The following is a 12,639-nucleotide window of genomic DNA, read 5'->3' as shown; positions in this document are numbered from 1 at the left end:
GGTGAAACAGCTTCCCTCAACCTAGCCAAAGCTGGCTCAGTGGCATCTGGAGAGACATCCCTGAAACACACTGGCTGTTTAGCCTGTCTTTTTACCCCTTACCTGAACAGGCTCCTCCTGAACTTCAAATCTTTCATTTTACTTTTAGCTTTTTTAGGAGCTATGACAAAAAACGTACACACTATACCCTCAGTCACCTCCATTTCAATTACTCCTCCTACCTCTTAATTGAATAGCAGCTCATCTCTTAAAGCTCACTGTTAAGCTAAACCCACCACGTCTTCACTACAGACCCATCACACCGGAGTCTCATCCACACTCTTTGCGTCACTCCAATCGCAGTATTTAGAAATTAATTTGTTATTTGAATTTATTTTATTTGATGAGTAACCACTGGCAGACCTGACAGGTACTAAGACCCGGAAAACACAAATGGATTACCCCAGAAATGCTTACCCAACTCCAAACACACAAAGTCACACTTCACTGCGACCCCTTCGCGTTGACCGCTTCCACTGCACAGCAGCATACCAAACCGCAAGCAGTCAATCACTGTTCTACATGAACCTAAAACATTAGAAACCCCGACTCGTCAAAAATTCTCAAGGTAAGCTGCAACTGCCAAAAACACTGCTTCTGTTGTGCATACTGGCAAATAAATGTGCACTCCTGACACATTAAGCAGAGGCGGCAATCAAAAATTATTACTACAAAGAAGGGAAGCCAGGTGGATTTTTAACCTAAAAACTATTGAACTGTATGGTCTGAATAGTTCAGTCGATTGCATATTTTTTATTAAATCATTCAATTACAGGCTTGTTCAGACACTTCAGGTGTTATCTCTTTAAGAATGTATTTAAACCAGCTGCTCAATGCATGATGCTGAATTGCCATTTTGTATCACAGAACGCTTCCATCGCAAGTAAGTGAACCTTTGGATTGTGGTGATGTGATGTGCACACTATTTTACTTCATTAATTTGACATTTGTAATCATTAATTTTGTTTCCCTAGACCTTCAGCATTGCTAACAGTACTTTGTTCCTGAGGAAGCCTTGCCGGGGTGAAACGGTGGCCCCGTTGGACATTTAAAAGATAGTGCTGGGATTCATAAGATTAAGTTAAGTGCAGATTTTTGAATAACTCTATAATCTGTTGCTGAAAGGGTTATTGTTAAATGTTATCATAAGAAGTAAAACCAAAATAAGAAAAAAATATATATATAAAATATCCTTCTTTGGAGTTATAATACAGCCCAATGATAGAAACTGAACGCTATATACATTGCAATACACATCACGTTACAGCGTTCAAAACCTTCGGCAATTTGCCATTGGTTTCTGAGGGCTTTTCCTCCAAAGTACTTTTTGAGCACTCTTTATAAAAGTTTTGCTAGAGTTTGTGCTATTTGTATTAGTTTACTTTATTTTAACTCTAGCACATACTGCAGTTATTACATTTTGTCTTTTGTTAAATTGTTATCCCCCTGTTTACTAAGCCGTGCTTGTGGCTGCCACGCAGCAGTGCCAACACAGCCCATTCAAAGTGAATGGACTGTTTCGGCATTATTATTTGCATCAAAACTGAAGAGAAGAAATACCCCCCCCCCCCCCCCCATTCTGTAATCTGTGCATTGAATGCAAAATTGCAGTCACAAGTTATAGAATACTGAAAATTATACATGTACCTTAATTATCTCATTAGATGCAAATTGACATGAACAATTAATTAGTGATTATTGGATTTATTTGGCACTAATTGGCATTAATTTTCAGTAAAACATGTAACTGCACATAGGGGCTACTCTATAATTTTAGTACCTAAGTCCTATGGTTTATAACTGTGAGAGTAGTGTGGATGTGAGAGGGGCAGGAACAAGTCAAGCAGTTATGTTGATGGCTCTCTCATTCTCCCTGTCTCCTCAGCTCGAAACCTTGGGGTCATCTTTGACTCTTCTCTCTCCTTCTCTGCTCATATCCAGCAGATTGCCAAGACCTGTCGTTTCTTTCTTTACAACATCCGTAAAATCCGCCCCTTTCTTTCCGAGCACTCTACCAAAACCCTCATCCATACCCTTGTCACCTCTCGTTTAGACTACTGCAATCTGCTTCTTGCTGGCCTCCCACTTAGTCACCTCTCCCCTCTCCAGTCGGTTCAAAACTCTGCTGCCCATCTCATCTTCCGCCAGGGTCGCTTTACTCATACTACCCCTCTCCTCAAGACCCTTCACTGGCTCCCTATCCATTTTCACATCCTGTTCAAACTTCTTCTACTAACCTATAAATGTACTCACTCTGCTGCTCTCCAGTATCTCTCCACACTCGTCCATCCCTACACCCCTTCCCGTGCACTCCGCTCCATGGATAAATCCTTCTTATCTGTTCCCTTCTCCACTACTGCCAACTCCAGACTTCGCGCCTTTTGTCTCGCTGCACCCTACGCCTGGAATAAACTTCCTGAGCCCCTACGTCTTGCCCCATCCTTGGCCACCTTTAAATCTAGACTGAAAGCCCACCTCTTTAACATTGCTTTTGACTCGTAACCACTTGTAACCACTCGCCTCCACCTACCCTCCTCTCTTCCTTCCCGTTCACATTAATTGATTTGATTTGCTTACTTTATTTATTTTTTGTCTATTAGATTGTAAGCTCTTTGAGCAGAGACTGTCTTTCTTCTATGTTTGTGCAGCGCTGCGTATGCTTTGTAGCGCTATAGAAATGCTAAATAGTAGTAGTAGTAATGTACTAAGCCAGTGATTCCCAAACCAGGTTGTGGAGGCACCCCAGTTAGTCAGGTTTTCAGGATATCCATAATGAATATTCAGGAGAGATCTGCATGCAGTGGAGGTGGTGCATATGTCTCTCTCATGAATATTCATTATGGATATCCTTAAAACTTGATTGGCTGGAGTGCCTCCAGGACCAGGTTTGGGAATCACTGCACTAAGCTTTCAGAATACTGTCAGTTATGTGCACAACTGCCACATGTAGACACAGACACTTATTTCTGTCATAGATCTAGCATGTAACTGTGGACTTGTGCCAGTATTCTCTATTGGCCTAACCAAACTTGTAGTACTGTACATGCAAGCCTGCAAGTGAATTTCTAAAGAGTAATATCCCACAAATCTTCCCTTTAATAATTTAGTACTGACTAGTGACATGCTCCTTGTCAAGTAGTGTCATGAAGCAAGTGTGGGGAGTTCTTTTAAAATGAGCCCCTTACATTGTTTACCTGTTCCAGCTTTCACATTTTATTTATTTATGTACTTATTTTACTTGTTGAAATTTAGCTTATGTCTTTTGCAGCAGTAGCTCAAGGGGAGTTACATTAAGGTAGAGTAGGTATTTCCCTATCCCTGGGAGACTTACAATCTGTGCTTGCACATGAGGCAGTGGCAAGTTAAGTGAACTGCCCAAGATTACAAGGAACAGCAGCAGGATTTGAACTGGGCTTCCCTTATTGTCAGCCGCGTTCTAACTACTAAGCTATTCCTCCACAGTGTGAATAAAAGTGCTCATGCTGTTACACAGTACAAGTACTTTTACTCACCAAAAGGGAAGAAGACAGTTTTCAACTGATGATATAGTTATTCTGGTAAAAACTGTTACATGGATAAATTCACTTCAAAATTGTTCTGCTCATTAAACCATATGGAACAGCCTTATCCAGGAGAAGGTGAGTCTTGCTCTGCAGGTGGTTGTGATGTAGGACTGAAATTGATTGAAAGTCACTTTCCTTCATATAGTAAGTTTATTACATATATCCAACTGCCTAAGTGAAAACAGAGTTTGTGGAACCTAGACAAACATGGAACGCTCATTAGAAAATGTATATGGAAAATGGGAAAGCAGCCTTACAAATAGGGCTTTATTTTCATAGCTATGATACAGGGGTGAGCTACAAACACCAGAAATGTGAGATTGATGACAGATATCATAAATCACATTTCTCCAATGTTGTGCATTATGAGTAGATATTCAGTCAGTTGTGTTCAGTGTTTTGCTGACCACTACCAGGGATATACCCGGAAATTCAATGCTGGGTTATATACAGGTTCCAGTATTGAATTTCCAGGTTTATGAAGCCAACAAAACCATAGCCAGTTAAATGCAATATTCAGCACTTAACCAGCTATTCCAAATTGTATAAAATTGGACTGACTTTTATGTGGTCCTATTTATGCGGTTACCTTGGTTGGTTAACTGCTGAATATTGGCACCAACCGGCCAAGTTCTAACTCCACCCCTGGAACACACACAAATGATCCCATTTTGAGTTGGGCAATAACCAGTTAAGTGCAGCTGAATATGACTAGTTAGCCTCAAACATGCAGTTTTAACCATCCAGGAGCCGTTTCTGGCTGGTTAGATTGCTTTGAATTGCCTGATGGTGCTTTTCTTTCCATTTTGCAGGTTTGGTTTGGTTTGGTGAAAAGAAAAAGTATTTTCTTCTCTGTTTTTCCGGAGATGCAATTGGCCTGTTCCAGGTCACGTGACCTAGCATGTCAACAACCCTGTCCATTATGGCCCCAGAGATCAGATGTCAGCTTTGGCTTTGGTCTGGTTCTCTGGGTTCTTTTCTTTTGGTCCCATGCCCACTGTTTATGGGCAGTGGGTTTTGTAGCACAATAATACAACACACCAGGGTGACTTGGCAAAATATATTTTATCAAGAAATAGGCTTACAGCACTTAGGGCAGAAATATAATACAGCACTGCTTCTGTGTGTCTCAGGGTCTGCCTGATGTCTGTCAGTGAATGAATGAATGTCTATGCTGAGCAGTGAGATATGTGTGCAATGGCTGCAGTTGGGAGGGGGTGTGTAGATGTGTGTCTGAAGGTGTGTGTGTGTGTGTGTGTTTGTGTTTCTGACTTTCTCTTTGTCCCTCTCTGGGTTTAAATAACTGAATTCTTTTCCCACTCACCAGCCTGTAATATAATTTGGTTAGTTTTACCAATGAGGTGTAAATTCCTGTGAAGACACAGTTTATGGAGACTATGGTTTATTTCTATTGTTTTTCCTGAGCATTGGTTTTGGTTTGTTTTATTGCTGGGAAGCACAGGTGTTAGGAGACATCCTGTCTTTCTCTGACATTCCCAGGGATCAGACTAGGAAGGGAGGGGGGTAATGTCAGAGCTGCTCTCCCAGAGGTCTTTAGCTGATATTCTGGATAGACCCTGAAGCCTTATTTAGGCTAAATCTGACAGATCTGAAGTTTGGTCAAAAGAAAAGATATTTTCCTCTCTATTTTCCCTGAGATATAATTGGACCATTCCTGGTCATGTGACCTGGCATGTCACTTCTGAATGGCCTGAAGTAATTATTTCTACTGCTCTAGTGATGGTGTCTTTCTCACTTTATCAATCTTGCATGTATGTGTTTTACTGATGAATTTCTGATTCTGCTTTGCTTTCCATTTTGCCTGCTTGGTTTGGTGAGAAGACAAATTATTTTCCTCTCTGTTTTCCCTGAGACACAATCAACCAGTTCCAGGTCACATGACCTGGCATGTCACTTCTGAATGACCCAAAGTAATTATTTCTACTGCACTAGTAGCAGCATCCACGCCAGGGCAGCATGCGCATAAGGAGCAGTTTGTGTGAACTCCTTTGGGTGAGGGACGAGATGGCAAGCATAAGTATGTTCCTAATGGCATTCTCTACATTGTTTACACTAAATTTTAATGTTGGTTGTTTTTTTTTTTAACTTGTATCCTCTTAGCGCCCTTTCCTATTACTAGAGAATGACATGGGGACAAAGTTTGTCCCATCCCCGTCCCGTTCTCGTGGGTTCTGTCTCCACCCCACTCCATCTTCCCAGTTTGTCTCTACCCCTGTCCCATCCCCATGGGGTCTGTCTCCAACCCCGCCCTGTCCACGCTGGTTCTGTCCTCATCACAGCCCCATCACCATGGACTCTGTCCTTATCTGCAGAAGCCTCAAACACTTATGATTTTATATTTAAACCTTTTTATTAAAGTATAAAAAGGAACAATATGCTGTGCAATTGCTGTTTATAACTATAAAACAATAATATCAACAAGCAAGTATATAACCCCACCACCCTCTACCCTTCCAACCCCAAGAATAGCTGACTTCTACTACCTCAAGGAATCCTAATCCACCCTATTAAAATGTCCAGGGGTACAAAATACAACCTGTTTTGTATGCCCTAGTGGGGGAGAAATATGCCCTATGAAGCACTGTTATGATTGTGTAATCTGTGGATGAATAAGTCATCAACAGTCTCAGGATTCAGTCTAGCTTTCCTGTCTTCCACAGTCCTTTCTGCAGTAGAAGATGTCTTCTCAGAAGATGTGCTAGTAGTACGAATGTACAGCATCCCCCATACACATTTTGCCAGTTGTGGCCAGCATGTTTGCTTGTTTTTCCAAAAAATCAAAATACTGTTGTCTGCATCACTCAAACATAAATAATGTTCCAGTTAATTAACAGGCTTCAAAGTAGAGAATGGCATGAGAATAAAGTTTGTTCTCATCCCCATGGGTTCTGTACTCATCTCTATCCTGTCTCCATGGGAACTGTCCCTGTCCCATCCCCTCAGGCTCTGTCCCTGCCCCATCTGCTCAGGCTCTGTCCCCGTCCCCATCCCTGCGGTTACTGTGGGTCCCCTTCCCCATGTAATTCTCTACTTATTACACCTCTTTTCCTTTCTCCATTGAAGAACACCCATCCAATCCCTGTTCGTTACGAGTACCATCCTCCACACCGCGTTCTCACATTGCATTCCTGTGTTTGTAAACCTTCTTATCTACAGCATGACTCAAGCATTCTGGCCATTTCTTCATAGGCAAATTTGCTTTGTGGATTACTTAATTATCATTTTCTCCAGTATAAATCCCACCAGGTCTCAGACTTACTGAACTCACACAGATTACATATTCTTGACTTGGTAGTAACCTGACAGTAGCTAGAAGATAAATCTCAACTTCAGAGTGTTCAATCCATTATTAGGTTTTTTTTACACTTCTAGACAGTCAGCAAGAGGTTGTGAAATAGCATTAATCTGCTCTAGGTTGTTAAAGGTTAAAAAAATATTGGTTAGTAGTTTTCCATATTCAGAAACTCTCCTAGTTTGTGTCTTAGGTCTCTCTTCATTCCATATCCTGTTATGTTACTGTCCTCCCTCCCTCACTTCAACTGAATGGGAGCTGGTTTACCAAACAGCAGATGTTTCTGACAAGTATCCAAATCTAATAGTTTTAAGGGACTTTAATGTGCGTGTAGATGAACCCAACCTTTCACAATCTTCCTTCTTTCTCAATTTCCTGTCTGATTTGGAGTTATCTCAGCATATTCAATTTCCTACCCACTCACTGGGTCATACCTTAGATCTTGTGGAATAACTAGTACTGTTTCAGTAATAATGGTGTTGTGGGACACAATTATATGGATATATGATTTTTGAATAATGAGAAAAAAATTAATCTTGAGTCAAGGGGAAAAATCAGCCCCAGTTTATCCCTAAGCAAAAACTGCAAAGGTAGAAGAGGAACAAGCAGTGGGACCATTGGTACCTATTTGAAACCACAGTGCCCCTTGTTGAATAGAGCCTGAACTGAAGGTTTGGACCAGATTGGTATGATATAGATTATGTTAGACATTAATGTAAGTTCTATGGAATGTATTCTGGGGGTTTTACAGGTAGGGTAAACAAAGGCCACATAAGGATACCTTCCAGCATTTTAGCTGAATGACTAATCTAGATTGATGTAGGCCCTTGAATAGCCTGGAGGGAAAACTGTTGGGAATAAGATTTTCCTTTGCCCTCTACATGACAGAACTCACATTACACTGTTTGTTGTACAGGATGGGTAATGCCAAGAGATTATCATTCATTTTAAATACTTTATTGAGATTCTGCTAGTACAGGGTAAAGCAGGGTATCTGGTGTGCAGGGCCACCAAGAGGGGGGACAAAATTCCCTGGGCCCAGCCTCAAAGGGGGGCCCGGCACTGGGGTCTGTCTCTCTCCTGCTCCTGTTGGGACCTAGGTGATTGCATTAACATGATAACCCAGTCCTGGTACACAGGAGCAGGAGAGAGACAGACTCCAGTGCCGGGCCCCCCTTGGAGGCTGGGGAGGAGCAGACACACTGACACAGGAAGGTAGGGGGCAGGGGACAGCAGCAGCTTGAGTGAGCAAGGGGTGGCAGCAGCAGCTGTGTCCCAAGTGGGGGGGGGGAGCAGCTGCTATCCTCTGAGTAAGGGGGGCAGTGGCTGCGGTGGCCCTGCCCCGGGCCCGGCTCTATCTCTTGGCTGCCCTTTTGATGTGCATGCTGTGGGTAGTATATCTAAAATGACTTCCTACTCAGAATGTAATGGGTGGAACCAGTAACAGTTCACTTCAGTGGTGCCTAGAGGATGGACCTACATAGTTCTGCAATCCTTTATACCAAATTTATTCTGAGTGTCCGTTTTCCCCAATATCAGCTCCACCGACTTAGTACCAGAGAACATAAAGCCTTGACAGTGTTCTAGGATTAGTGAGACCCAGAGGCAATCAACAATTAGTATACTCATGCTAAGACCCTGCTGGATAGAGCATGGCATCATTTATGACTACACTCCATTGGCAGCATGCCCACGACTCCAAGCCGCAAAAAGGTGGAGCCTGTGTTATCAAAAAGAAACTCTTGAGGGAAGGGTCCTGGATTACCCAACCTATGATATGTTGGACTGAAATCTTCATGAGGGTTGAGGATTTGAGGCCTTGAGGTTTCATTGCGCCTACTTCATTATCTGACTTCAAGACCCTTTTCTTGGGAAGGCATAGCTCATTCTATCACTTTGAAATATTAATTGAGCAAGGGGCTCATGCCACAATATTCACTATTTTTGTGAATGCCAACCAATGTAATGAAATCTTTACAACTAGTACATTTAACAGAGTTGCTAAATAGGACTTAACAGGAACTATGGTGTCTTGGTGACTTTAAAAGACTTAATCCAAAGGGTTGGAACATATTCATCAAAAATCAGTAGCATAGAATTGCTAAGTTGGGACTACCTGGGAAGCTATAGCAGGGTTGTTAGCTGCAAAATACTTAGACTACCTAGCAGATTTTATGTGGAAATACTTAGCAGCAGGCTCATTGTTTTTGTACTTATTCAATCAAGTTGCAGCAGTTAATCTTCAATGCAGTGCTAGCTTCCAGCAATTGAATTCAAGAGATAATTTGGTTGGATCCCTTTTCCTGATGACTTAAATTCACACTAAGCCAGTGACCTTGGCAATCTCTCATTTCAGCAATCACATCATATAACCAGGAAAGAAACTAATGATCCAATGGAGTTGCTACATGACTTGATACACTATTGTCATGGAGTTATGAACTTGAAAATTAATAGACAAACCTGTTTGAACATTGCTGCTAAGGGGGTGGCAAAAACTGAATAAATGTGCATCTTCATGATTTGACCACTTTGCCTCTAATTCTATAAAAGTCACCAAACATTATGCATGGAAATTTGGGTGTGTCCCCAATTTGTGCACACAATGAATAGCAAGCTAATTAGTGCCAATAATTGGCTTTTGAATAAGAAAATATTGGTGCTAATGCATGTTGTTATAGAATAATGGGGATGCACACTTCATATAGGTGCAAATATTTGTACCACGTTTCAGTGGGTCCAAATGGCCACACCAAAAGTTAGACATGATTCATGGGCATAAGTGCTATTCTATAAACCATGCCCTAACTTTAAATGCAGGTTATAGAATAGCGCTTTTTCCGCGCCAATTGTTTTGCTACCATATATAGAATCTAGCCCTTTTGGCATTAAAGCAGGACACCTTTAGAATATTTGAGAAGACTTCCTTAAAAATGACTTACAAGTGGCCACTAAGGTTTGGTGTTTGTGGTTTAGATCTTATCTGCACCTTACACTTGGGGAATTTGGTTTAGCTTAATGTATTCAAAGTGTTTCTATATACTGGTTTTTGAGTAGACACAGCAAAGCAGTATAATAAACCAAGAGTAGATGCACTATTCCCCAGAGTCTATATATGGCACCCAGATTTGCGTGCACAAGTTACTTCAGTAATGAGCCCTTAACTATCAATAATTTGGTGCTAATTACCAACTTTTGATGTTAATCGTCACTCATTAAAATCTGCACATCTGCATTTAGCACCTAACTTTATTAGCACATAACTCAAAAGGGGCATGGCCATGGGTGTGTCAGATGTGTTCCAAAAAGTTGCATGTATATTTATAGAATGTGGACTCAGTGCACCTAACTTGGGTGCCAACATTTATACCATGTTTCAGAAGGCGTAAGTGTGGTGCCTAAATTTAGGTGCAGGAATTAGTGTTAAGTGTGGTTCTATAAAGAGCACACAATTTTGAGCCTCATTTATAGAATTCCTTTTTATATGATCAGAAATAGAAATATAGTTAGGGAAGGGAGTGAAAATGTTATTTCGGGTGCAATGAATGACATTAGCTGGTTAGTCCACTAGGGGCAAGATAACTGAATATATGGACCCTTTTACAAAGCCGCAAGAGGGCTAACAAGCAGGTAGCATACGCCAAATCAGCAGTACCACTGGGGTAGAACGTGTGCCCAGCAGTAATTCCGAGTTTGTTGCACACCAAATCCTACTGTAGAAAATATTTTCTACTGCCGGGGAAGGGGAGGGGAGCTTTCCCATCAGTAATCAACAGCATGGCCACATTGGTGCATGCTTCATGGTTACCATGTGGATAGCATGTGAACCCTTACTGCTACATCAGCGGCTGGCAGTAAGGGCTCAGACCATAAATAGGCACAAGCTGGTTTTAATTTTTGTGCATGCCTATTTCTCAGCCCATTATAAAATGGTCTTTTCCCAGCTGCAGTAAAAAAATGGCCCAGCATGCACCAAAAAGATGCACCCACACTACCACAGGCCACTTTTTACCACAGCTTTGTAAAAGGATCCCATAATAAACTGCTTGGTTATACCTCAGAAAGGTGGTATATCAAATCCATGACCCTCTACTCATCTAGGTTACTACTAATCATTTCTATAGTGCTACTAGAGATGCTCAGTGCTGTACACATTATATATAGACACTTTTTCTGTCCCTAGAGGGCTCACAAACTAAGCTTTTTGTACCTGGGGCAATGGAGAGTTGAGGGGCCCTTTTACTAATGTGCGTAGGCGCCTACATGCATTCAACGCATGCCAAATTGAAACTACCGCCTGGCTAATGCATACCCTGGGTGGTAATTCCATTTCTGACCTGATGCTTACCCAGCGGTAATTGGCAGTTTTACAGGAACTGGCTGCTTACTGCCTGGTTAGTGTGTGAGACCTTACCACTAAGACAATGAGTGGTGGTAAGGTCTCAGGCCGAAAATGGACGCACGCTGGTTTCCATTTTTGTCCACAAAAAATTTCTTTTTTCCAGGCATGCTGAAAACATGGCCTGCACACGTCCAAAAGACATACCTGCATCAGCATAGGCTACTTTTAGGTGTGTCTTAATAAAAGGGCCCCTGTGACTTACCCAAGGTTACAAGGAGTTACAGTGGGAATTGAACCCAAGTTATCAGGATCAAAGCCCACTGTACTAGCCATTAAGCTACTTCTTCCTCGTGAACACAGAAAAATACTTTCATGAAAGAAAACCCAGTCCTTAGGCAAAATAGGAGAGAATTCAAGAAAGAGGGAACTATTAACAAAAGTGGTACTGTGAGTGACATCAGGATGTATAATTATAAAAACAGAAAATTATCTTGCTAAGACTAAAAATGAAATCAGTGAATCTGCTAGACATATACAAAAGGGAAACCAGAGTAGAGAGATAAGGCATTCTTTAATGTGCATTTGTTTTGTTAGTGTGTCATAAAACATTTAGGGGGTGATTCAATAATGAACCACTTAGTTTTTGGTGGCAAAAACAAATGTAAATGGTGGTATTCTAATTATTTAAACGATCAAGTGGCTACATATGCACCTTAAAGATTTGCTATAGAATACTACCTAGTGGAAAAGTATGTGCCAAGATTTGATGGCACATAGGGCTTAATTTGTATTCAAAAGGAAGTGGAACTGGGGGTGGGGCCAGGGCTGGAAGTGAACTTACTCCTACACACAAACAAAATAGTTAATTTGTGGATAAAAAAGGAAGCTGGTATGCATATATATATTTGGAAAATTCATATATTCAATAAAATAAATGGAAGAACATCACTAACAGTAGTACAAATGTGAAACATTATGATCAAAATCTTAGACTAATCAAGGTTTTCTTTTCTTTTCTCTTTTTTTAAATTTATACATTGAATGCCACAGTCACAACCATAGGTGGTCAGTGACTGAGTTGTTTGGGGAGGCTAAAGTGGGACAGTGATAAGATCAGGGTATGGGGTAGGGCTGAACAGAAGCAAATTAAAACCCTTGGTGTAGGAGGAAACATTTATGTCAGTAGTAATTCCTTTCCCCTGCGGTTTCCCTCTCTTCCCCTCATCTACTTTATTCTCTGATTTGCACTAGAATTATTATGTTGTACTTTTCATCAAACATTGTAAGCCAAATAGAGCCTGCCTTGGTGGGATTATGTGGGATATAAATGTTCACAATAAATAAATAAATAAATAATAGGAAAGTGGAGCTCCTTTGAACAG

The sequence above is a fragment of the Microcaecilia unicolor genome, chromosome 1 (genome assembly GCF_901765095.1).
Source record: "Microcaecilia unicolor chromosome 1, aMicUni1.1, whole genome shotgun sequence".
In the NCBI taxonomy this organism is placed as follows: domain Eukaryota; kingdom Metazoa; phylum Chordata; class Amphibia; order Gymnophiona; family Siphonopidae; genus Microcaecilia; species Microcaecilia unicolor.
Note: the sequence above shows the minus strand (reverse complement) of the source record.